The sequence below is a fragment of the Balaenoptera borealis genome (assembly GCF_965194805.1).
Source record: "Balaenoptera borealis genome assembly, chromosome: 9".
NCBI lineage: Eukaryota > Metazoa > Chordata > Mammalia > Artiodactyla > Balaenopteridae > Balaenoptera > Balaenoptera borealis.
The window spans coordinates 56,618,535-56,643,077 of NC_138873.1; positions in this window are offsets into that span (position 1 = coordinate 56,618,535).

Below are 24,543 nucleotides of genomic sequence, written 5' to 3' on the forward strand. Positions count from 1 at the left end.
AACCTACCAAACATCATAGCTCAGCCTAGCCTACCTTAAATGTGCTCAGACACTTGCATTCGTCTACAGTTGGGTAAAATCATCTAATACAAAGCATATTTTATAATGAATTGTTGACTCATGTAACTTATTGAATACTGTACTGAAAGTGAAAAAGAGAATGGTTGTGTGGGTACAAAGTGGTTGCAGAGTGTATGGGTTGTTGAGTCTCACGATTGCATGGCTGACTGGGAGCTGTGGCATCATGCATCACCAGAGAGTATCTCGCCACATGTCACTAGCCCGGGGAAAATATCAAAATCTGAAATTCAAAATTCAAAGTATGGTTTCGACTGAGTGCATATTGCTTACACACCATAATAAAGTTGAAAAATCGTGAAATTGAACCATTATAAGTCAGGATCCTCTGTATTAAGGGACTGTAAACATAAGCTTTTATGTAGTTTTACGTTAAGTCTAGAAAAATCTGAAGATTTCCATGTTGCCTCTTTTCCTAGTAATAAGGCTCTGAAGTTTTATTATTATTATTATTATTATTACTAGATGCATTTAAATCAATACTTTTGCAACTTTTTTATATTTTAAGAGGGTTTTAAGGCATTTAAAAAAAATAATTTCACCAGTCAACTATTACCTATAATTACAGGTGCTGTGGTATATTCTACTTACTTTAGAGGATTAGAAAACTTTAGAATCTTACCAACGTACTAGAGCAAAATAAATCAGTAGTCATAATGTTTTTTCTCGCAGCTCCACAATTTCTTTTTCTCATGTGAGATGATCAGAAATCTTTCCTACGCTGCTCTGAAAGTGTTGGGTCATGGCCTGAGCTTGGGGCAAAGGCACCAGAGAGAGTTCTTAAGGCAAATACTTTTTGGAAGATTCTGGACAAGTAAGCCTCAGGATAGATTCTACTGACAATTATCCTTGTTATAACAGATCACAGAAAAAATATTTCTGTGTCTTGAAGGAAAATGTTCTCAAAGGAGATGGACTTTGAACTGGATTCCATAAGGACAATAGAATTCCGTTAGGTGGAGAATGATGTGGAAGGCTAATACAAATGCGGAAATATTATGGGATATTAAAATAATTCTACAAAGAGTAGTATGGGAAACAATTAAATTGTGTTAAAGAAGTAGCTTGGTATCTTTGATCTGTCAACAAGTCAGTAACATATTTTATATCCCCTCTAGACTGTGGAGGTCAATTTGTTCTATGTTAAAGCATGGTATTATCCTGTGGGTTAAAAACCACAAAACTTTTGATCATATAACATATTCGTTAAAAAAGAAAAGCCAAAAATGGACTTCTGTATGTTATCTCTTTCTGTGTAGCAAATCACCCCAGAATGTAATGTCTTTAAACAATAAGAAGTTTATCTGTTCATGATTTTCTGGTCAGCAATTCGAGCTAAGCTCAGCTAAGTGCTTACTTATCTATCAATCTATCTATCTGTCTATAATCTATGTGTCTATCTGTCGATCTTCCATCTATTTTTACTATATGCTGAGCACTCTTCTAAGGGCTTTACAATGATTATAATCCTTCCAGAAAATTCTACATAGAATTTTTTTTATTATTATTATCCTTATTTAGAGCAATGGAAACTGAAGCGCACACATAAGGGACGTGCCCAAGTCACAAAAGAAGTAATTGATATAACCAGGCTGTAATTATAGAAAAGTGGGATTTCACTTTTCAATCATAATTGATGACATAGGAACGTATGAAATGGTCCATAGAGAAAATTAAATCACGGGCTCAGAACAGAATCATAAAGAATACCAACATAGAAGTGATAGACAAAGGAAGAAAAATATTTTAACTATGCTCATAAACCTGGCAGTGCAGCAGAAACCTGAGGAGTTTTAAAGAATAAATACCCATATCCTGGGATCCAGTAAATACTGTGTGGGGCTTCAGAACCTGTATTTTCTCACACCAGAATTAGGTAATTCTGATGCATCCACTTCGCAAACATGCATTAAGAACTTTGAGATTATATAAAAATTGTACATGAGTAGCCAGAAAGTTGGCAGATGATCTGTTAGAGTTTAGGAAGTCAAGAGGAGATACTATTTCAGGTAAAAGATGTGGTTGGTACTTTGCTAGGAGAGACTTGAACATTTTAAATTCTAATAAAAAAAAATTCAATAGAGAAAGAGAATTAGAAGATATAGGAGGGATATTTGATAACCGTGGAATAAGTCCCTAAAGAGGTAAGAAAGTGTTAAAATAGAAATTGAGAGATTAGTCTTTAACAAGAGAAGGGGCATATTTCCCAAGTGCAAGCAGATGTGGGAAGTTTGAGCATAGAAAGTGTAAACAAAGCAATTTACAATGTATGATAAATATTTTCCCAAGGACATAAAGTAAAATTTAAAGAAAGATTTGAAATAATTTCCCAAGGATACAAAGTAAAATTTAAAGAAAGATTTGAAAGCCTAGTTTTACTTAGAGAAGAATATAGTTTCTTTGTACCAGTCTGAAAATTTGTGATATTTCCCCTCACCAGCTCCCAGCAACCACTGTATGACAGATGAATCAATCCAAGTTCAACGTTTTGCCAGGCATGGATAATGAAAAGGAAGTGAAACTCACTGACTGAACTTGATCAGGGTGGGAACATCAAGTCTAGGTTGCACAAGGAAGGGAGTTGTCATTAGGTACTTGGATATTTGGGGATGTGGGGAGAGACAAGATTAAATGATAGTTTAGAACAAAGTATTTCAAGACAGAAGGGACCAGGTATACATTCTAGTTTTGCCATAAACTGGCTCAATGACTTTGGGTACAATTTATTTATCATTGTCACTTATCTGAGACTAAAACTCTGCAACTTGGTCTCTTTAGCAGAAAATATCAATCAATTAATGTATTCAATTATTCAGCTGTTATCCACTCAAGGCTTTCTTTCCAAGTTTTGTCCTCCTCTCACCTGGCAATCTGAGGAGAACTGACAAAGATCCCCAGCAGTGTTTTCACCATGATCCCTGGTACATTTTTCCTAATTTCTTTCTTTCACCCCTTTTCTCTCTTCTAAAGTCTAAGCACCTGCACACAAATGTTGGTGAAATATTTATTTAAGTGGACAGTTACAGATCTCAGTGGAATTTGAAGGAAGGGGATTACTTTCTCAGTCTTTTCAATTTTAAAGCCTGGTGCTGTCACTTACACCCATGTGGCTGTCTGTACATCATATCTGCCCACCAGGGGTCGGGGTAGGCTGGGGTTTTTGCTGTTCTTAGTACAAATAGATCAGAATTCTCAGGTAGCTCTCTGTCCTTTCCAAGCTTCTTGGCTTCTGGTTTAGTGGATCCTCAGAAAAGTGGTCTCATCTCTCCATAAGCCCCACAACTATCCCATTAAATAGTGCCACGTAATTCTTTTGGGTTCATGGTCAATCCCTCACCTGAATCAGTTTCTGTGCACTCAGCTCACTTCTACCACAATAAGTGCTATCAATTCTTTTCATCATCTTCTGTGCCTGACTGTGCATAAAAACCCATGTTCTTTCTGGCAACACTACAAGATTTTTCAGTCATGTCTTACTGAAAGGATTTATTTCAGTGAGTTGTCAACATGTAGCAAATTGCAGAAAAGTTAACAGTCACCAGACCACTCTATTTATAGAGTGTTATAAAACCAACAAATATGACTGTTTTAATCAAATTTTTCTAAAAATCATCCCCAGAGGTAGAGGGGAAGTGGAAATCATTTTCAGGTTCACCAAAACTCTTTTGTACTGTTCTGGTCCCTCAAAACTCCCCACTGTTTTTTCCACTGGTAGCCAAGTTTTATAGCTGGCCCAGGGATGGGGCAGTAGGCAGAGGAGGGAGAGTACAACTATGGTTAGAAATTCCCTGCAAAGACTGACTGCTACTGAGCCTAGAAGCTTGCAGTTCTCTGGGTTTGTACTCAGGTATTTACACCATAAGGAAGGAAGAAGTATTCTCTTGGAAAAGGAGAAAGAAAGAAATGTTCCTATCTCAAGTTATTACCACAAGTACATATTTCAATCTTAGAATGTTACACTAGGTATGTGACCTTGTGATTAAAGTTTAAAGCCCTAAGAGTTTATTCACATAGAACTTGCTCAATAAACATAACAGAATTAATATTATACTATTATAAAATCCGTCCATGGTTATTATATTTTTAATCAGAGAGTGAAAATGATGACTGCAAATTTTAAAGACAAAAGCAGGTTCTGCAATTAAACTAGGGGAGTGTAAGAGACAAAGATAGGATTCAAAATATTAATAATTGAAAGGGTAACAATCCATCTTTGAATAAGCTGGCTTTTTGATACAGTAGCACCTTTCCAGATGCTCATTTTTTTTCTTTTGAGGACCTAAGGTGTTGACTGTCTCTTTGATTTTTAACATTGTTTTTTAGTCCTTTCAAGGATCATTGCTCTTTACCTGGATCACTACTGCTATACCCAAAACACTCACACAGCTTCTGTTTCTGAATAAAAGAAATAACTCACAAGATATTTTGTAAATTTTCTTTATTGTTAGTAACTACTGGGGAAACAGCTCACCATCCAAAATTCAAAACAACAAAATCTTAATTACTCTGCTCACTCCTAGGTCTATATTCATTTTTACCAACTAGGTTCTTAGAAAAGACTATAACATACTGAACAAGTGAAAATGGAGAATGCGGAGGAGGTTAGAGATTTCAGCATATCTAAACCATGAAGAGAAGGGGTTCTATGGTTTATTAATTGTATTGGGCTACTCTCGGGTGGCTGGTTGAATATGAGGACAGATAATAAATGTTCCCTACATTAGGAGATGGGCAAGCTTCCCAATGCTGCAGGATTACCCAGTTAGACTTGGAATCAACATAGTTAGAATGAAATCACTATTATAAACATTTAAAGTAAGTAGGGACTTTTAAATGAATTTCTAAATTTCAAAAATGTTAAAAACACATTTATAACCACATATGTTTTATGTTTTTTTTCTTGGATGACATTACCTTCTGAAAATGTTTCTGGTGTAGCTGTAAAATAAAGTGTGTTGTTTAATTTAGTGTGCATTGCCCCTGTCAGGTAGTTAATGCAAGCTCATCATGAGGAAGAGGTGTATAAAAAAAAGAGAGTATATCTTCTTTATGAAAATTTAACCATTTTGGACAGAAGACTGAGGGAATTAACTACTAATCAAAATTTTTAATTTATAAACCGGAAGTAGCCTACATACCAAAGGTGTATTAAATTTACATATTGTCATCTCAAAACATTCAAAATGCCTCATGTGTCTAATTAGTAATTTTTGTATTATCGCAATAAAACATAATAAAGTCATATTTGCTTCAATTTACAAATCAAATAGTAATAAAAATGTGAAGGAATCAAAGTAAGATCAGGCTAAAAGAGGTTGTTAGTGTTTAATATGCCTAGAATGTCAATTTTCAAATGTTTTTATTATTTTTCTAGTACTTTGCTTTTTGAAAGACTAAGTAAATTAAATACTACACTAAAGACTTACAGGACCCTTAATCCTCAATTTCAAAGTTTCTGTGAGTGTGTGTGTGTGTGTGTGTATATATATATATATATATATATACAAAAGCTGACTTATTTTTATATACCCAGGGCTGTAATCCTCAAACATCTTGCTTTTCTGATGAACTTGATATATAAAATTCCGGTAATAAAAAATTCTTAGAGTTAATATTTACAATCTTTTATTATCTCTTTTTTGTTGTTGTTGATCCATATTGAAATAATTCTCAAGTAGAAATTTTTTTAAGTGTATTCAAAACCATCATCCCTTAACTGAAATTCTTAAGGAATATATGTTTAAGAATTAATAACTTTTTGGATTTTTGAACTTTAATACAGGCATATGCCAAGTATTCTTTAACATGCACAGTAGTAACAAGCACCACACATAGAGTCCAACATTGATATCTCTGTGTTAAAATAGCAAGTGGGATGAATATTTGTAAGTAGCCTCACACTACTTTAGGTTAGATTTTGCCATCAAGTAATTTAACAAGATACTTTTAATTCACATTTTGTTTTTTGATTCTTCCAAATTGTATATAGTTAATAATGAACCTATATTCTTTAATGTTATGCTTATCTTTTTCTAATGCATTCTTCCTTGGTGTCAATAATGCAAATTATTTACATTATTCTTCTTAGAAACTTCATTCTCCATTTTGATTAACATGTTCTAGGCAAAATAATTTTTGTCACTTTTGCTAATTTTTCTTCCTACTAACACTACCATTCTCTACTTTCATCCATTTGCTTCTCAGTTAAGTTTAGATTCTTTGCATAGTTTTGTACCCTTTCAAAATGATACATTCTTGCTTGTGTCCCTCATATATGTCTTGCTACTACTCCATCCTTCTGGTGTAACTTTTATACGTGAATTAACATTCATTGATAAGCTATACATGTAGTATGTTTATCACTTTTGAAATTAATGTTTTTGTTATAGTCATGAAAGTATGTTTTCTCTCACTAATTTACTACCTAAGTAACTACATAATCTTAGAAGATATCATTTCATCAATTATATCAATTTACTATTTCTTCATTAGCCAATTCAGATATTTTACATCATTAAGCTAGATGCACCATCCTCATCTCACTGTTATCCCTGGTCACTACACAATATAGAAGCCACTCTGGGCATGTGTCCCCTCATGTATTCATCCCCATATTGCTTTTGACTACTTTTCTTCCAACCCAACCTCCCCTTGCTGCCCCAATCCCAATGTTGTCCACTGTGCTAGATCAAACCCCAATTATTTTGTAAACCAACAGCTGGCATCCTCAGAGCTTTTTGTTGAAGGCTTTGCCTTACCACAGCTTAATTGAAAACTGGCTCTCTTCTAAGGACATGGCTTTCATGGAAGAAAATTGCTTTTTCGCAGACTGTGAATCTCAGGACTAGAATGTGAAACACATGTCTTCCTCATTCTACCTTGTTGAATTAAGATTTTCACTCATATGCTTTCATAAGGAAGAAAATCCCCATATCCCAATTCTTTCATTTTTACACCATCTGACTGTCTCAACATCTGTTCTTTTTACTTGCAAATGTATGTTGCTTTTCTTGTTCATTTGTATAATTCTTAAACATTGAGGCAGAACCTGCAAAGTGATCAGAAATCATATTTTCTTTTCCTCCTAAGTGCACACTAGACATCATTTTCCAGTCTCTTTTACAGCTAGCAGGTGCCATGTGATTGAGTTCTCATGGAGAGGATTTGGGCAGAAGTGATATATAGCATTTCTGGGACCCAAATAAATCTCCAGTGTTCTTCTCCCTCCTCTCTCCCAATCTGCAAACTAAATATAGTGATAGAGGATGCTCTATAAGTGGCATAGTAATATGTAGGAAGAAGTATAGATCCCTAAATGACTGTGTGGTGGAGAGTCTCCAAACTACATTGGACTGAGACTCAAGTAAGAAACTTCTGTTTTGTAGAAGTACTGAGATTTAGGGGTTGGCTTTACAACAATTAGCCTACCTAAAGTAATGCAAAAACTAACCCGTATTTTCTTTTTCCACCCTCTATGCTTATATTGTTTCAGTGACTTTCGCATATGGATGGTGTATTGATGGTAATATTGGCCTTGGGAAACCCAAATTACATGACCCTTAATACTCAAGATTTCACAGAAAATATAGATTATCTCTCAGCATCCATAAACCTCTGTAAGAATGATTTTTACTGGCCCTACTTGACCTGTTTGGTCTTACTTTGGACCAGTCATTGTTTGAAGGACTTTGGGTATTTTGATTGTTCAGTTTGACTCAGATACTCCTCCCTGAGTTGAGATGAGAGCAGGGTAAGTTGGCAGACTGTCAATATCCCAAGTAAATGAGACTGGATATTATTTTTAAGAAAAAGAAAAGAAAGGGACAATAGACAAAAACAACAGATATCCACAAAAAATGATGATAGTCCATGAATTCCTTGTTACCTGTCAGTAAAAAAAATTAAATTGAAATGAGAAATTTGACAGAATAATATTATATATATTTAATCTAATAAAAATGGGACTTTTATTTCACTTTTCTAACAATTCATTTTACTGCATTTTACAAAAGTATCCATCTTAAATGGATTTCAATCAAAGAATAAATACAATCTTTCACCACAGATAGCTTGTGAAGAACTGCACTGTACCTACCAACATTTTCTCTCACCTGCAGAAAAAAAGCTCTTGATGAAGCCATCAAAAGTCTTTTTAAATACTTCTTATATTGTAAAGGAAATTGTAATATGTACTTTTTCTGTGTTGCTCATCATCATAAATTCACAAATTATTTTCTGATATTTGATGATCTCTGTCTTTAATGAATTAAAACCTATAGATACTAATCAATTTTTGTTCTTTAAAGTGACCATAATATTCTGGACCCAAAAATATGATGCATAAATAATTATAGTAATGAAAGAATGAAGTGTATATTTTGCCCTTATAATATTAATTTACAGTTGATATCTATCCTAATATGAATGTTAGCCACTCCAGAAAATTTTCTATATTCTATATAAGAAATAAAAAATAAATTAAATGGAAATGAAAGAGAAAGGAAAAAGGAGAAACCATCACACCACTCCAGAGATTTAACATTTATTTTCAGGAACATATTTACTGCCAATGAGCAGTTTAGGGACTTTTTTTTTCAGCAAAACACCTGCAAAATTATTCAAATGGCAAATAATAAAACTTATACTTTTTAAAAAAATTTTCACTTAAGGAGAACATATATATTAAAGTATACTACCTTCAATTCTTAGATTATTTAAATTTCAGATGTTCCACGGAGCTTGAATATTTAATTATCTAAACTAGTATTGCCATTGCTCCAGGTATTTATTCGCACTCACTAAGTGGGTGACTTATATGGTAAGTGCTGGATGAGGAAGAGTTCAGCCAAGGTTAAGTAGCATATTTATTGAATTCTAAATAGTATTGCATATATATGAAAGGAAGGAAAGAAGGAAGGAAGAAAAGAAGGAAGGGAAAGAAGGAGGAGAGAAAGAAGGAGAGAGGGAGAGGGAGAAAGGAAAAAAATGAATGGAAAGAGAGAAAAACAAAGAAAAGAGAAAGCTTCATATCATTGTTTGATAGGAGTGTATCACATACGTATTGCTCTAATGAAACATCGCAAATTTAGACAAAATCACATCATGACCATGTCTTATTTAGTTCATAAATCTGAATCTTCTTTAATGAAATATGCAAATAGCTTACTTTGTAGTATACTAAATCTTCTTGAAATCAAATACACATGATTCATTTAAAAATACTTTAGTGGATTAGTTTAACTCAGTATGCAACTTTGGTGTTCTTGTTCAATTGTATTAAGAGAAAAATATAGTGCATATTTACATAATTTTTGTATGTTTGCCTCTACTTTCTTAAGATATTTAAGATAATTTTGACTCATCATAATTGCATTTGTACAAATTCAGTAAAAATCTGTAAATAATGTGAACTCAATTCCTTTGAGTAGGTATATTTGTTCCCATGTATTTTATTTTTGTGTGTGTGCTTTATTATTTTTATTTTTTTTTATTGGAGTATAATTGCTTTGCAATGTTATGTTAGTTTCTGCTATACAATAAAGTGAATCAGCTATATGCATACATATACCCCCTCCCTCTTGGACCTCCCTCACCCTCCTCATCCCACCCATCTAAGTTGTTCCCATGTATTTTAAATAAGGAATTGGATTGCGTATATTTGAACAAACTTTGTTATCTTTATGATACAATACATATACATTCTCATAAAATCAAAAAAAGATAATTCAAAAGAATAATTAATGCAATTTTACTAAGTCATGGAGCAATCGTTTAAAAAATGGATTATGAATATGACTCCAGAAATATCTAACTTTTCCTAAAATAAACTGTCAACTAAGAAAAAACTTAAATTAAAAGCAATGCATTTAAAAATTATCCTGGAGCATCACTCTTTTTCAGAGTTTATCATTGTACAAACCCTCCCTGTCTCCCACTTTAGGTCTCAGCTTCATTTTCTTCTCTTGACCTAAATGATTGGCACTTTTTTTTTTTTTTTAATTCAATGCCCCTGTCCATTTTTATTTTTATTTTATTTTATTTTATCATTTAATTAATTAATTTATTTGGCTGCTTTGGGTCTTTGTTGCTGCATTCAGGCTTTGTCTAGTTGCGGCGAGTGGGGGCTACTCTTCGTTGTGGTTCATTGGCTTCTCATCGGGGTGGCTTCTCTTGTTGCAGAAAACGGGATCTAGGTGCATGGGCTTCAGTAGTTGTAGCACAAGGACTCAGTAGTTGTGCCGCACGGGCTTAGTTGCTCCACGGCATGTGGGATTCTTCCGGACCAGGGCTCGAACCCGTGTCCCCCGCATGGGCAGGCAGACTCTCAACCACTGCGTCACCAGGGAAGTCCTTGATTGACTCTTCAAATGAAATATTTATCAGAGTTATACAGCTTTGTTATGACTGTAATATCACAGTAGACAAATAATGAGAGAAAAATTTTGGATTTGAGTAGGAGTACAGTAGATTAAAGTGTCAATTTAAGGGGCATAATTAATATGTTTCACAATGCCCAAAACTAAGTATTTCATCAGTCCAGAAAACAAACAGATGAATTATCATCAAATTACAACTTGTGGCTTCAAGTACCAGCAGGCACCCCTCCCACCCTCTAAGAAAGGCAATCTCTCTATAAAATTTAATAGTATTATCATAAGTATCTGTGATCTAATCTTTGGACATGAAGGATATTAAAGTCCTTCAACATCATTAAATTTTGAAGTATAAATTTATTTATTTACTGAAAGTGTTTCAATTGTCCAAATTTCTGTATCTGGAAATATATTTAATTTTCACACATTATCCATCACCTTTCAAAAATCTATACCAACAACATATCTAAAAGCAGGTTTTTAAGAAAGGCCTCTGTATTGGCTAGCTGCTGCTGCATAACCTATCACCCCAAATTTGGTGGCCTAACAGAATAAACATTAATTATGTTCATGAATCTGCAGCTCATGTAGGAGGTTCTGATGATGTGGTCCACGCTCAGTTGATTTTGGCTGGGGTCACTTATACGCCAGCTGCTAGCTTACAAATTGGCTGGAGGACAGATGGCTTATGATAACCTTATGCACGTCTGCTGATTGGGTAGATTGTAGATGACTTAGCTGTATATCTCTCATTATCCAGTAGGTTAGCCAGGTTTGTTCACAGAGCAGTGGTAGACTTCTTAGAAGCTTATGAAGCCTCTTAAAATCTAAGCTGGGAACTGGAACACTATCATTTCTGTCACATCCTTATGGTAAAAGCAAGTTATAAACCTGGCTTAGATGTTAGGAGTAGGAAGAGACACCTGATCTCTTGATGTGAGGAGCTGCAAAGAAGGGTTTGATTAATGGAAATGTGAAGAATTGGCACCAATTTGAAGTCAATCTATCACAACGAGTCATGTAATTGTAACACCATAATGTCATTTAAAAATACTTAGAAAATAATCCCTATAGCTGCCAAATACTCTCAAGATTTTAGATAAATTGAGTATAGTATTATTAATTATGTATAAAATTAGTAAGAAGGTCATAATTTAAAATCATCCAGGCAACTTAAAGGGAGGACATTAAAAGTGAAATATAGAATTAGAGAGCTTTGATTAAGAATAGAACTTCTGGTACTTAAATGAACACAACTCATTAATTGAGTTTAGTAGGAAGAGTAAAAAAAAAGAAAGAAAGAAAGAAAACACAGGTAAAAGTATATTAGAAAGAGTACATATAAGTTGATGGTGATATTTTGCCTTAAAAAAAGAAGAAACATATACAAGTGGAAAAGTCCTATTTGGCAAGCTGAAAGAATGATTTTAGCAGAAATAATTCAGCAAAGATAACCAACTCCCTCTGAAAGGATTTAAATAAACTTTAAAGACAGAGGAGCACAATCCACCACTTCACAGTTTTGCATCAAATTGTGTAAGGCAACATGCAGAGAATTGATAAGCAAATGGGTGAAAATAATAAACAAATAAATGTTTAAAATGAATTCTTATAAAATTAGCCCAAAATACTCCTGACTTGAAATCACTCGGGTGCCTTTATACTGATATACTGGTAAGTTTGAAAGTGAATGGTTCTGAGGGAGCCAATCACAACCTGATTGGCAGAAAACTGAGTCAGTCTGAAGAATGAGTAGGAGTATGGGTTGACAGGGAAGGACACGAGGGAACTTTCTGTGTTGGTATGAAAGCTCTAAATCTTATTAAGGCTATGGAGTACATGGGCAAATGAATATTTCAAACTTTATCTAATAGCACAGTTAAATTTTGTGCATTACACTTAATGTATATAAATGCCTAATAATAAAGTGTATTTCATTATTTGTAAATATAATAAATACCACATAATAAGCAAATAACTAAATAACTGTAAACAACTATTGCTCTTGAGTTAGTTATTACATTTGGTATTTTCTGTGATATGGATAAACAATCTGCTGTATGTTATAAGTTTCAGCAAATGAGTAATTATGTTAAAGATAATGAGATGCAGGTCTCTCATAGTTGACGAAGGCAGCTACAAATAAGAAACAAGAAGAAATATTAAAACAGACTCTAGAATCTTGGATCAGAAGTATGTGAATTCATGGTTTTAAATATAGATATTTAAATATATATATGAACTATAAATAATATATAAATGTATATGCACATATATAAACATATACTGTATGCATATTTTAGAGATAGAGAGATTAGATAGATAGTTGGTAGCTGATGTACATATATACCCTAGTCACTGTGTCTGCTGAGAGAATTTAGAAGCAATGGTATACAGGTAAGTAAAGGGTACACTAGCAACAAGATTTTAGTTTATAATATCATTCTCAAGTATTAGGAATCTGGATCCTTAATGATTTGGATGATTCCAGAGCTGGGGCATAGAAAAAGTAAGTTAGCAACATCTTGCCATTGCAGAAGCTAAGTGAGTTCTCAGATAATAATAAGGGCAAGTCAAAAACTCAGGGAACCATTCTGAAGGGGCTCCCACTGGCTATATCTGGGGTAAGTTGAGTATTAAAATAGTGATAATATAGGCTTACAGTTTGTAATGTTTAATTCTCTGGTCAGCATTTTGCAATGGCTCCTAGCAGTGACAGCAATCAATATGACTAAACTATCAGCTCTTAATAGGAGGTGCAACACTTCCCTTTTTTAACTTTTGAGATTAACATCAAAAAAATTTGTCTCTTAACAGTCATTAACATATGTGCTCAGTTGGTTCAGTTTTCTACTTAACTGAAACCAATTAATTATACATATTCAAACTTCAACACTTACTTTCATTACATTATACAATTGTCTAATGCATTTTTAAAAGGAGTCTCATTACAAGAAGAATAAAAGACTGAAAGGCCATGTCCAAGGTTATTCTTCTGGCAGCCTTGCTAAAATTATGGAGAATGTAGAATAAGAAGGCTTGTGTTTAAGTCTTGGCCTGACACTTTAAAATGCCTTGTGTTATTGAGAAAATCACTTAATCTCTAACCTTTATCATAACTAAAAGATGTGGGCAATAAAAATAACAATCATAGCAACAATGTCTTCCTCACAGAGTTTTTGTCAGGATTAAGAAGCTTTCCTTACAGCCATGTGATCCTATTTTACTTCAGCCCTGTTTCAATGTCCCAATATAACTTTGGCATCCAAGGAGGTCTCATTCCTATTCCAGTGTCTTCAATAATATGTATCATCAGAAATATATCTCAGGGAAAACAGTTTGTTTTATTACAAATAATGTAAAGGGAGAACAGGAACCAAAAAAGAGTTATGGTCTAATTTGAGTGTTTGGTTCTTCAAATTTTTTTTCTACTTATGCTTTTCTTGTGAGTATATTATAGATTTTTCATGAAAGAATAGTTGAATGGGAAAGGAAAATCTTCAAATATCTCTAAGAACATTTTATACAAGAGAGTTAAACATCATTCAATATATTAAGTATTTAAATTAAGAGATATAGTCATATTAGATTTTGTTGAAGGGATAAATGAACACAAAGCCTACACATATATTCCATTGATGCTTCATGTCAAATACAAAATAAAATATACCAGAATCTATGCACTTGTCAATGAGACAATAAAATACATTTTGCCATAATCCCTAGTCAAAAAAGATTTTGCAAATCAAGTTTACATGCTGAAATGCAATTGTAATGTCCTAAGGTTATATTCTACCAGTTTCAAAATGAATACTCAGTATTTTCTCTGTGGGATTATAAATATGAATAAATGAAAATATAACTTTCTTACTCTAACTCCACATGTTTACAGTGAATCCCAAATATCCCTTAAGGTTATAAAAATGTTATGGCCTAAAACCAGAATTGAATTTGAGCTCTGAATTACTTTAATTTAAAAAAAACTCATATATTACAAAAGATTTTAAATTGTAGAAAGGTCTTTTTTATTTAAAATTGTAAATTTTGTAGATTTACAAATATATTTAATTTAGTTTATTTTTTCTCTTTGAGTATAATTTTTAAGAACAAAGAAGTTGTTCTCAAAGAAATGAGAACTTTTTCAAGTTGCTTCATTCTGTCTACAGTGGACATACTACAGATCTCAAAACCTTTATTCACAATTCAGAAATCCAAAAAGCTCTGAACACTAGAAGGTTTTTTTCCAAAGGTTTGAAGTAAACTCATTTGGTGATAATATAACATGACCTATACCTACTTAGGCTATTATATTCTTTTGAAAATCTCACCTATGCAGGGAAGGTAAATTACTGGTTTAGGAACCTCTGAACTAAATTCATTCATTGGATTGGCCCTGGGCTTCGTCTCCTACTCTCAGTGAAAACAATGCTCAAGGACAGTTACCAGAAATTAGGAGGTTCCCTCTGGGGCAACTGTCAAATTCTTTGCAAATTTCTTTCCTTGTATTTTCTGCTTTCGTACTGCTCTTGGCCTCTGATTTCACCCATACTTTCTTTCTAACACGCATTGAAAAACAGGATTCTTGTACGTTAGCCAACATGTTTACGGAAGTTTTACAGCACATCATTTAAAATTTAATTTAGCTTAATAGTGTAGATCCAGATTTCCTAGGTTTGAGTTCTAGTTCTGCCATGTCCCAGCTGCAAGACCCTGAACAAATTATAAAACTTCCAAGATTTTCAATTCCTTTATCTATACATTGGGTGAAAATAACAGTAGCTACATCATGGCTTAACTGTGAAAAATACATGAGTTAACTTACTTAAAATAATTACTCCTCAATGTTGCTGAAATTGTTGAACTCAGTATTGCTGGAAATGGAAAATTCAGTTATTTCTTCAATAGAATAAAATGATCAGATTTCAGAATCAAAATTAAAAGGCAAGATACTTGGATCCAACCTGAGGTTTTTAAGAAGTAGAAACAATTCTCCTGAGATCAAGATAAAGATGACTCCAAACTGGCCCATTATGTAGACTCATTTGATTTCAGAGAAACACATTCATTTTAATCTACAAGGGTGGTAGAGAGTCGCCATATTACAAAAGGAAATAATTCTGCCCTCAAATACATTTAAAGACATCATATGAAGAAACAGGATATTTAACTTCAAAGGCATTGGATGATGCTTCCAGTGTTAAGCTTACAGCTTTTGCAAGTTTAGAATCAGAGTTTTTGGTTTATTCCTCAAAGTGATTAAAGTAGTTTATGCAATATTTTATGCAATATGAAAAAGTCTCAACTTCTATGGAATATCATATTTCCTAAAAACCACTTTTCTAAAAAATAAAGCTTAAGAATTTGATGCCCAAGCTTCCAAATCATGCTTTTATCTGGAAAGTTATCACATGAAATATACCTGTTAGTATAGCAGCATGGTAACATGGGACCAATAGATCTGTCCAGTTATTAATTTTGAGATTTCAAATCAAAGACACAGTTAAGGTAATTTTAAGAGAAAAATAATGTAAAGTATAAATCTCTAAAGCATCAGTTCTTAGAAACAAAAGGAAAAAAAATAGGTTATTACTTTACCCTTGATTGTGACTTATTTTGTCATTTAACAATAGGCACCATCTTTTTTCATTTACAAAATCTAAGAAAATGTCACCTACAAGTTTAAGAAAATCATTTAATTTAGATTTATTTCAGATCAATCATTAAGAAAACTCAGTCACTGAATTTGACACATTCTATGTGTTCATGAAATATTTTTGAAAGAATCTGTCCAAAAATTATCATCAGTGAGTTGAAGAGATAATTTTTCTGAGCTTTGCTACATTCATTAAAATCTATGACATGCCAAGTTTTTTCTCTAACTTACTTCAATCTTTAATTTTATTCTTAATATTCTTGCATTTTACAAAATAAAAGAGATTTTATTTCATCTGTATATTTCTTGGGTATAATTTTCCAACTAACTCTTCTTTCTTTCTTAATGTTGAATCCTAAATGATTTCTATGTTTCCAAATCACACAAATTTCACAAATTATGATGCTTGAAGTTATCCCATTGGTTCTATTCCTCTCTTTCCAGTATGATGTTAATATAATCCTATAATTCTAAAATCCATTCCATATATTACTCATTTCTCTAATAAAGCATTAATAAGTACATATTCTTCTGTACATTTTCTTTCTCTTTAATACTGCCTTTCAATTCTTAAATGCTTTAAACTAAAAAAATATTGTATATGAATTTATTTCATCAGCTTTTCAGAGGTGTCCATCTCTGTAACTTTATTAGATACGTAACAGTTAAGTCTATCCTCCATAAACTATGCAATTACCATTTTTTCCAAAGTAGCTTTCACAGTGAGTCATTCTCTTTTATGGCATTAGGCCTACAAGTGGCAACAGATGCACTCACATGTAATGAAGCACAAGGCCCCAATTTGGCATTGCTAGTCAAGAGTTTCCTCTTATAGGAGATGTCACTTTTTGTACTCAACAAGCTCTCCTGCTAAATTAATCTTTGGTTGGCATTTGTGTCTACTTGAAACTAGCTTGCCACTTCCTCAGTATGGCACCATGACAACCTAACAGATGGGCCTAAGGACATGCATGCCAGATGATCTGAATGACAACCAGGTTTAAGTATTATGGGACAGATTCCCATCCTCAAATATTGAAATAATGATTCACATCAAATATGTGACTATTTTAAAAAATGAGTACGTATCTACCACTTAAACCTTATATAAGTTTTAAAATAATTTTTGCAAGTATATGTCAAAGTTGAAGATAGATCACACTAATATGTACACCTATGTGTACTTCTTTCCAGATACCAGTTAAATGAAAGTGAGGCCAAACTGACTGTCCCAAGGGTCCTTAGAATTACAGTGGATAAGAAAGCACCTTCCATTAGACAAAACATTGAAATATCTGAAGTCAGCTACTTAGTTTCTTACTCAACGTATTCTTAAATGTCTTGTCTCAGTTACAGGCTAGCTTTCTGTCCTAATCCTTGGATACTGTGCATCTTCTGGCTCCTGCTGTACTCTAGATTACTAACTTTCCCTTATTCTTTTCTACCTGTCTCTTTCATACTTCTATCTTCCAGTGTAGGTTTTACTCCTCATAATTACTCCAATCTCTGAAAACCTTGACTCTTCATTATCAGTCCAGTTGTGCATATTTTAATTTATTGTGGTTATTATTTTACTCATTATTATTATTGCATTGCAGCATTAACTTCCCCTTTGAGCTATGATGTACTTAACTATAGGATCCAGTGTTTGGCCAGCTTTCATTATTAATACTTTTACTGCCTTTACCTCATCTTTATCTTCCCTTTTCTGGTTTTGTACCTATTGTTTTCCTTGTGAAGAAACGTTAGATTTATATATTTCTCATGCTTAGTGACAGTATTAATGAAAATAGTTCCAAAATCAGAGTGAATTAAGTTTGAAAGTGATATGGCTAAATGTGACGGTGTTCTTCTAAAATAATCATATTTTCCCCTGAGGGTTAGGAGGATTTAAGGGTTCTATAATTTGGTTAGGTTTACCCAGTACCGGTTAAAATAGAAAACTAACTCAATTAGACAATTTGGAACCAAAAGCACTGTCATTGAAACATTGCATTGGGATAGCCTAATATATGATAGAAATGTTTTATTGTCCTAAACCTTCAATTTTGAACTTGGATTTCCACCACATTTTTCATAAAGTTTCATCATATAGTTAGAGAGGAATTTACACAATACATTAGCATTTTACTTTTAAAAAGTTAACGTCACATGTTATTTTATAAGTATATAAGTAAAATTTAGTGTTTAATTATGTCCTACAGAGTCACTCAAAGACTTTCTTAAGAAGCTCAATATTCCTTCTTTCTTCACACCTTCTTCACATTCTTTCCAGTATACTATGCATACAGCTTATACTTAAATAAAGATTTCCATAAGTATGAGTTAAGCTTCATTAACTACATTAAATTACCAAATCACCTGAGAGTCTGGCATATACTTATTGCTTGATAAAACCCAATATTTTTCTCTAAAATTATTTAAAATAAGACAATAAGTGGCAATTTAAAGGATAGTAGACATTTAGAAAGAGAGAACGACTAATAGAATCAGCCAAATGTAGCCTAGCTATGTTGAACTCTTGACTCCAGCTCCAGAACAAATTCTTTCTTTCTGTGAACCTCTGCGATCTTGAGTGCTTCCACTTTTCCTTTTTGAATTTACGTATTTTTACAATAGCTTACTGCATAAATTTTTCCTTGCCTAACTTTGTTATACTGAGTTTTAGAACCACAGTTTTATTTGAAGATCAGGCTGAACTAAGACAGGGGAGCACTGCCTACAGGGAGCTGACTGCCCACCGGTCTAGCTCAACCCTGTGACATTACTTTAGTGCTGAATCGGGTCTCTATACTCTGGGAGCTGGACCTCACCCCTTCAGTCTCAGGATTTCTGCTATTCTTATATCAAGAGATGATCAGAATCTAAAGCAGGATATTCATTTACATTAACAAAACTCAAAGAGACTGATATAAATTCTAATAATGACTATGAATTTATATACAAGTAAACATGACGATCAAGTGAACTGGATCCATGATTACCAATTTGCTTATTTTCTCTTTATGGACATATCCACATAGAAAGTCTAATTCTAATCAGAAGATTTCTCAGTGAACTTGGAGTTAGGGGAATGGTTTTCTGTGTTCTCTTATATAATGATGAGTTAGGTGCAGCCACAAAAGGGGGCACTGGAAGACATAAGAAAACAAAGTTTATTTTATTCACAGATCCTAGAGAGGGTATAGAGCTGCTGAAAGGGCCACATACTCATATATAGAGCACCCTCCAAACTAGTCAGGTCTTTAAGGGACACTGCTTTTTTTTTTTTTAAACTTTTCCAACCCTCCCTCATCTGTGCCAGCATTGCTCTGATATACTGATTCTTTTAGATATGTTAGTAATTTTATTTAGACTTCTACCAGCCCTTAGGTTAGGGATCCAGCTGTGTCTTCTAAGAGTATATATTTTATCTATCTCTCAAAAAAAAATCATCTTCCTCTCCAAGTTTGGATTAGGAGACCTTCATTGTAAAAAATAACCTAGCAATGTGGAGAAACATATATATATATATATATATTTTTAGTGTGTGTAACTTGAGCACTGTGCCACCTGACTGAGGCTGAACTTTCAGCCTAAACTTTTAGTTCAGTGCTACCTCAGAGCTTCTGAAATTCAATACGAGTCACTGAAGCCTTTTAACTATGCTAAGTTTCATGCTCTCTGGCTAGCTCACTGCAGGAGGCTAATGGCCTGGCTCAAACCCTGCAGATCTAAAAAATCAAATTTTGGAAGTTGGGTTAAATATACTCTTTGTTTTGTCTACTAGTCTGAGTCTCAGATTAATCCACTGAGACAGAGATAACTCAGCCTTATTACCACATTTTTATAATAAATTCATCTTTTATAGCCTACTCTTCCTATATCAGGCCCCTATCTACCTTCTTGTGTCTTATTAGTAGGGGCAGGCAAATCAAACACCTGTGGTTTTGGTTTCTAAAGAATTTCTAAAAACCACTTACTGGCTTTCCCTTCTAATATCTATGGGCTAACCATCAACATGATTTTAATTAATTTTGCCAGCTTTGGTCACTCTTTATGTTTTTTGATCAAGCAAAACCTTCTTTATCTTATTGATACTTCTGAATTGGGTTCTGTTAGACAAATGAAGCATTTGTACACAATTTCATCTCTGGCTCATCTTTTTTATTAACACTTTACATGCCTAAGGATATCTTCAACATCAAAAGCAATTTCTATATACTTTCTAGCCATCTTCTCTTTTGTACAGGCTGAGCATGCTATGCCTAGAAATTACCTTCCACTGTGAAGAAACTTCTATCCATGTATTTATTTCTTTGACTTGACTATTGTCTAGATTTTCTTTATGGACTAAAAAGGTGACAGCTCTCTTGAAATTCATATATTTGTCCCCTTCCTAAAGGAACATTAGGAAATCTAGATGAAAGATAAAAATGCTGCACACAGATGCACATTATCTGAGTAATTCCTCACCCAGTGGGGAAAATGACACAATCAAAGTCTTAGTATATTACTCCACACTGTATTTTCTGCAGTAAGGATAAGAGCACCTATCTGCAACCATTTCACTTAGTAACTGCCAAGGGAACAATAATTTTAAGAAACATATAAAGGCCTTTGAAATTCTTAAAAGGAGAAAAACTTGAGATGAATTCCAGGGAGAAATTTAACTTACAGGTAATGAAACAATGGCAGTTTTTTTTTCCCCTTTAAATCTTTGTCTTTTCTATATTCAGTCCCTCCATTTTGCCAGTAGACCATCTTTATTCCCTTACCTTCTCAAAAAAGAAAATATAAACAAACAAAAGCAATGAACAAAACTACACACAGACATACATATACAAATACATTCTTATAGCAAACTCTAAGATTGCTCCATTTGTGTGTTCTTTTTTAGAAGTAGTTGGGTCTCTACTTGAAAGAACAGCTGAAGTGGTCAAGGTAAAGGTCATATGAAACTGATATTGATATCAGAACTTGCTAAGCTCTTTTTTTTCAAAATTCTGAAAAGCAAAATCACACAAAGTATAGTAATTTATAGTAATTTAGCCAGCTTATAGACAGATTTGTGATTTCTAGCTAGGAAATTAAGAAGTGAGATTCTATCATTATTAGTGATACTAGAAGGAATTCCTTCCTCACTTGAAATCCAACAGCACTCTACTTGTAATTCTTTACTTTTTTACTATCTATTATAAGAATGCACCAATCTGATCTCCCTTATTAGACTGCATACTCCATGAATATAGAGTCCACATCTAATGCAAAGTGGTATCCCCCTCGGTGCCTTACACTTAGAGTGAGCTCAATAAATATTTGTTGTATAAATGTCTAAGAAATATTATGGAAGGATCGTCTCTGGCTTGGGATAAAACAAAACATAATAGCATAAGCATGGATCATAAAGTTGCTATGCCAACGTTTACCCAATTGAAACTGGACATGCTCACATTTTACCAGATAGACAGGCTTCCAGTAAATAGTATATAGAAACATTTTATGTAAGGTTAGAGAGATCTGGCTGTTATCAAACTCAGGTCTGGCTGCTCACTGCTTGAAAGCCAATACTCGAGGCTAGTGGTGGTTGAAAGGAAAGTTGCTTTAATCAGAAAACCAGCGATCTGAGGAGGAGGCAGACATGTGTCCCCAAAACCAACTCAGAAGATTCTGCTCAAGCATGACAGTTTTTAAAAGGAAAAAGAAGGGGGAAGACTCTCGGTGAATCATCGACGCAGGAGGTTGGATTCTGCATCATTCTCCATTGTGAGCAGACTGGCTGACTATTTCTTCAGGTGTTAGCTTGCCCGTGTGATCTGTCTGCAGGATTACTAAGAGGGCAGGTAGAGAGCTAGTCATTCTTTAACTACTTAATTCTTCAATCTTACTTCTTTTAGTCTAGGAAAAGAGTCAACAGGTTAGGCAAGGCATGGTGTGCATTCAGGAGAGCATCAGTCAGGAGTTAGGTTAAAATGCCTGGTGATCTCATTCCTATAAAATTTGAGGGGAACAGAAATGGACAAACAGGAAAGGGGCAAAAGAGCTGCTTACAAATCCCCACTTGTCAGACATCATTCCATTTCTATGGGATTAGGAGTGAAGGTGGGTCTTCTGTAGCTTCATGCTGACATAGGGCACCATATTGTTAGAGTGGAAGATGTTGACATGGATCTGTAGCATCTCTTTGCTGACAATTTTAGTTGCCTGCTTACATATACAGGGAGAACAGGCTACAATTATTTTGATGCCCACACAGATATAGATTATTATGAGCAATAGTGTTAATCCCATTCTCTTAAGGTCAGTTCTTGGAATTGTACTAGCCATAAATTCTGTACTACTCAAGATGGAGCAGCTTATGTCATGACTACAGTCTGGTCATCATACAGTTAGCTTTTTCTCTCTCGTGGCAGTGATTGCATCTGTAAAACAACTCAGCAATGTGCATCAGACACTGAGCTGTGACTCTCTTGTCCTGATCACTAACTGCTCGAGCCTGCTCTTTTGTGACTCAGGGAGGCCTGGGAGACTTCAGCTTTTCTACAAACAAGAATCAGGGGACATGGAGGGGCCTTTGTACTTGGGGGGCCCCCCACAGGGTTCTGCTCAGTTCCATGGCCAGGCAGATAACTCTTATCTTTTCATAGCTGCATCATGGTCTAAATCTCAGCCAGTCTTATGGCTGTCCTGTGTCTTGCTATCGTCCCCTAATAATAAAGAACAAGAAAGGGGATATGGTCTTATGATAACTGTTTGGAAGGCATGTCATAGTGAAATAGCAGGCAATAAAATAGAACATGAGTCTTAAAGCAATTTTTTAAGACTTAGGCTATCTCCTAGATGGGATGGATTCTGGTCTCTGTCATGTAGGTAAATTCAAAAAGTGTATTTAAGTAGATTTTCTGAATTTGCTCCTTCGTAGCTACTGAGTCTTGGTAAAGTCTCTTAGGTTTTTGAGTTGGCCAAGGATAGGTGGGAATAAAGGAAGCTTGGGACGTGACAATATTTGTAGGTTTCTGAAGGTTTCCGAGGCTTCTTAGTCTGGTCTTCCGAGGCACATGCTGTGATCCAAACTTAAGCTGCCGTGGTTGGCTGCATTAGATAGGGATGGTGTGTAGTGGGCACTGATTGAAATTAACCCAGGGATATTCAGATAAGCCTCTAATATTTTGTTTTTGTGAGCAGGAATGTGGGAGACTCTATTGAACCTTGAAAAATACATACATATATATATATATATATATATATATATATATATATAATTTCTTTTTTCTTTCTGGATAGTTCTGGATCATCTCTCTTTTCATGGTATCACTTCAGAGAATATTACTCCTGGAGAAAATCATTAGTGTAAAATGGACATCTTTGAAAATACATTCTATATCTATTACTATTACTATTACTATCTATATTTATTATCATAACTAAGAGGAAATCCTATATATGTTTGATAGGAATGTCTCCCAGAGGAACTGTCAGAAGATTAGAACCTGGACAACAAAGGTGAAGTGGTCTTAGACTTTTAAGAGGCTTAGCCTTGCTTATGGCTTGGTTATCTGAAGAATTAAAATATGCCAGGTAAGAGAAGATGATAAGGAATAAAAGGGAGAAGACCAAAAAAGATAAAGAATTGACTTCCCCCGCCGGAAAAAAAATATACTACAGGCAATTAGGTAGACTGAGAAGGAAGTAGTGAGAGAGTTCTCTGAAAGGGTGATAAGTTTTGTGTAAAATGTTTCGGTTGCAGGAAGGGGGACCCCTTCCAGGACCTGAGAATGGGCTCGTGTCTAACACTCGGAAATGAATTGCCCGAGGAGACACACGTACTGACAAAGCAAAAGACTTTATTGGGAAGGGGAGCCCAGGCAGAGAGCAGCAGGGTAAGGGAACCCAGGAGAACTGCTCTGCCACATGGCTCACAGTCTCAGGTTTTATGGTAATGGGGTTAGTTTCCCGATTGTCTCTGGCCAATCATTCTGACCTCAGGGCCCTTCCTGGTGGCATGAGCATCTCTCACCCAAGATAGATTCCAGAGTGAGGGTTTCTGGGAGGTTGGCAGGACATGTCATCTCCACCATCCTCCCGAATTCTTCCGGGTTAGTTTCACAAGGCATACTGTGGGCTGGTGTATCCTGCCTCCTTTTGGTCCCTCCCAAATTCTCCTGGTTAGTTTTCAGTGACAGCACCTCGTTCTTTTCCGTGACCTCCTGCTGTGAGAGAACTCAGGCAAGAAGTTACCATTGTGCCTGGCCAAGGCGGGCAGTTTCGGTCAATGGTTCCCTAAAATTTAGGCAAAAAACATGCTCCTTTTTGGGAGGGGCAGGGTGTCAGACTTATCTCACTTGAGGCTTAATCATAGCTATCTGAGAGATTATAAATGAAAACTAACTTTAAAAGTCCTGTAACAGATAGATACCATCCCAGGCACAGGAAAAACAAACAAACAAACAAACAGAATGC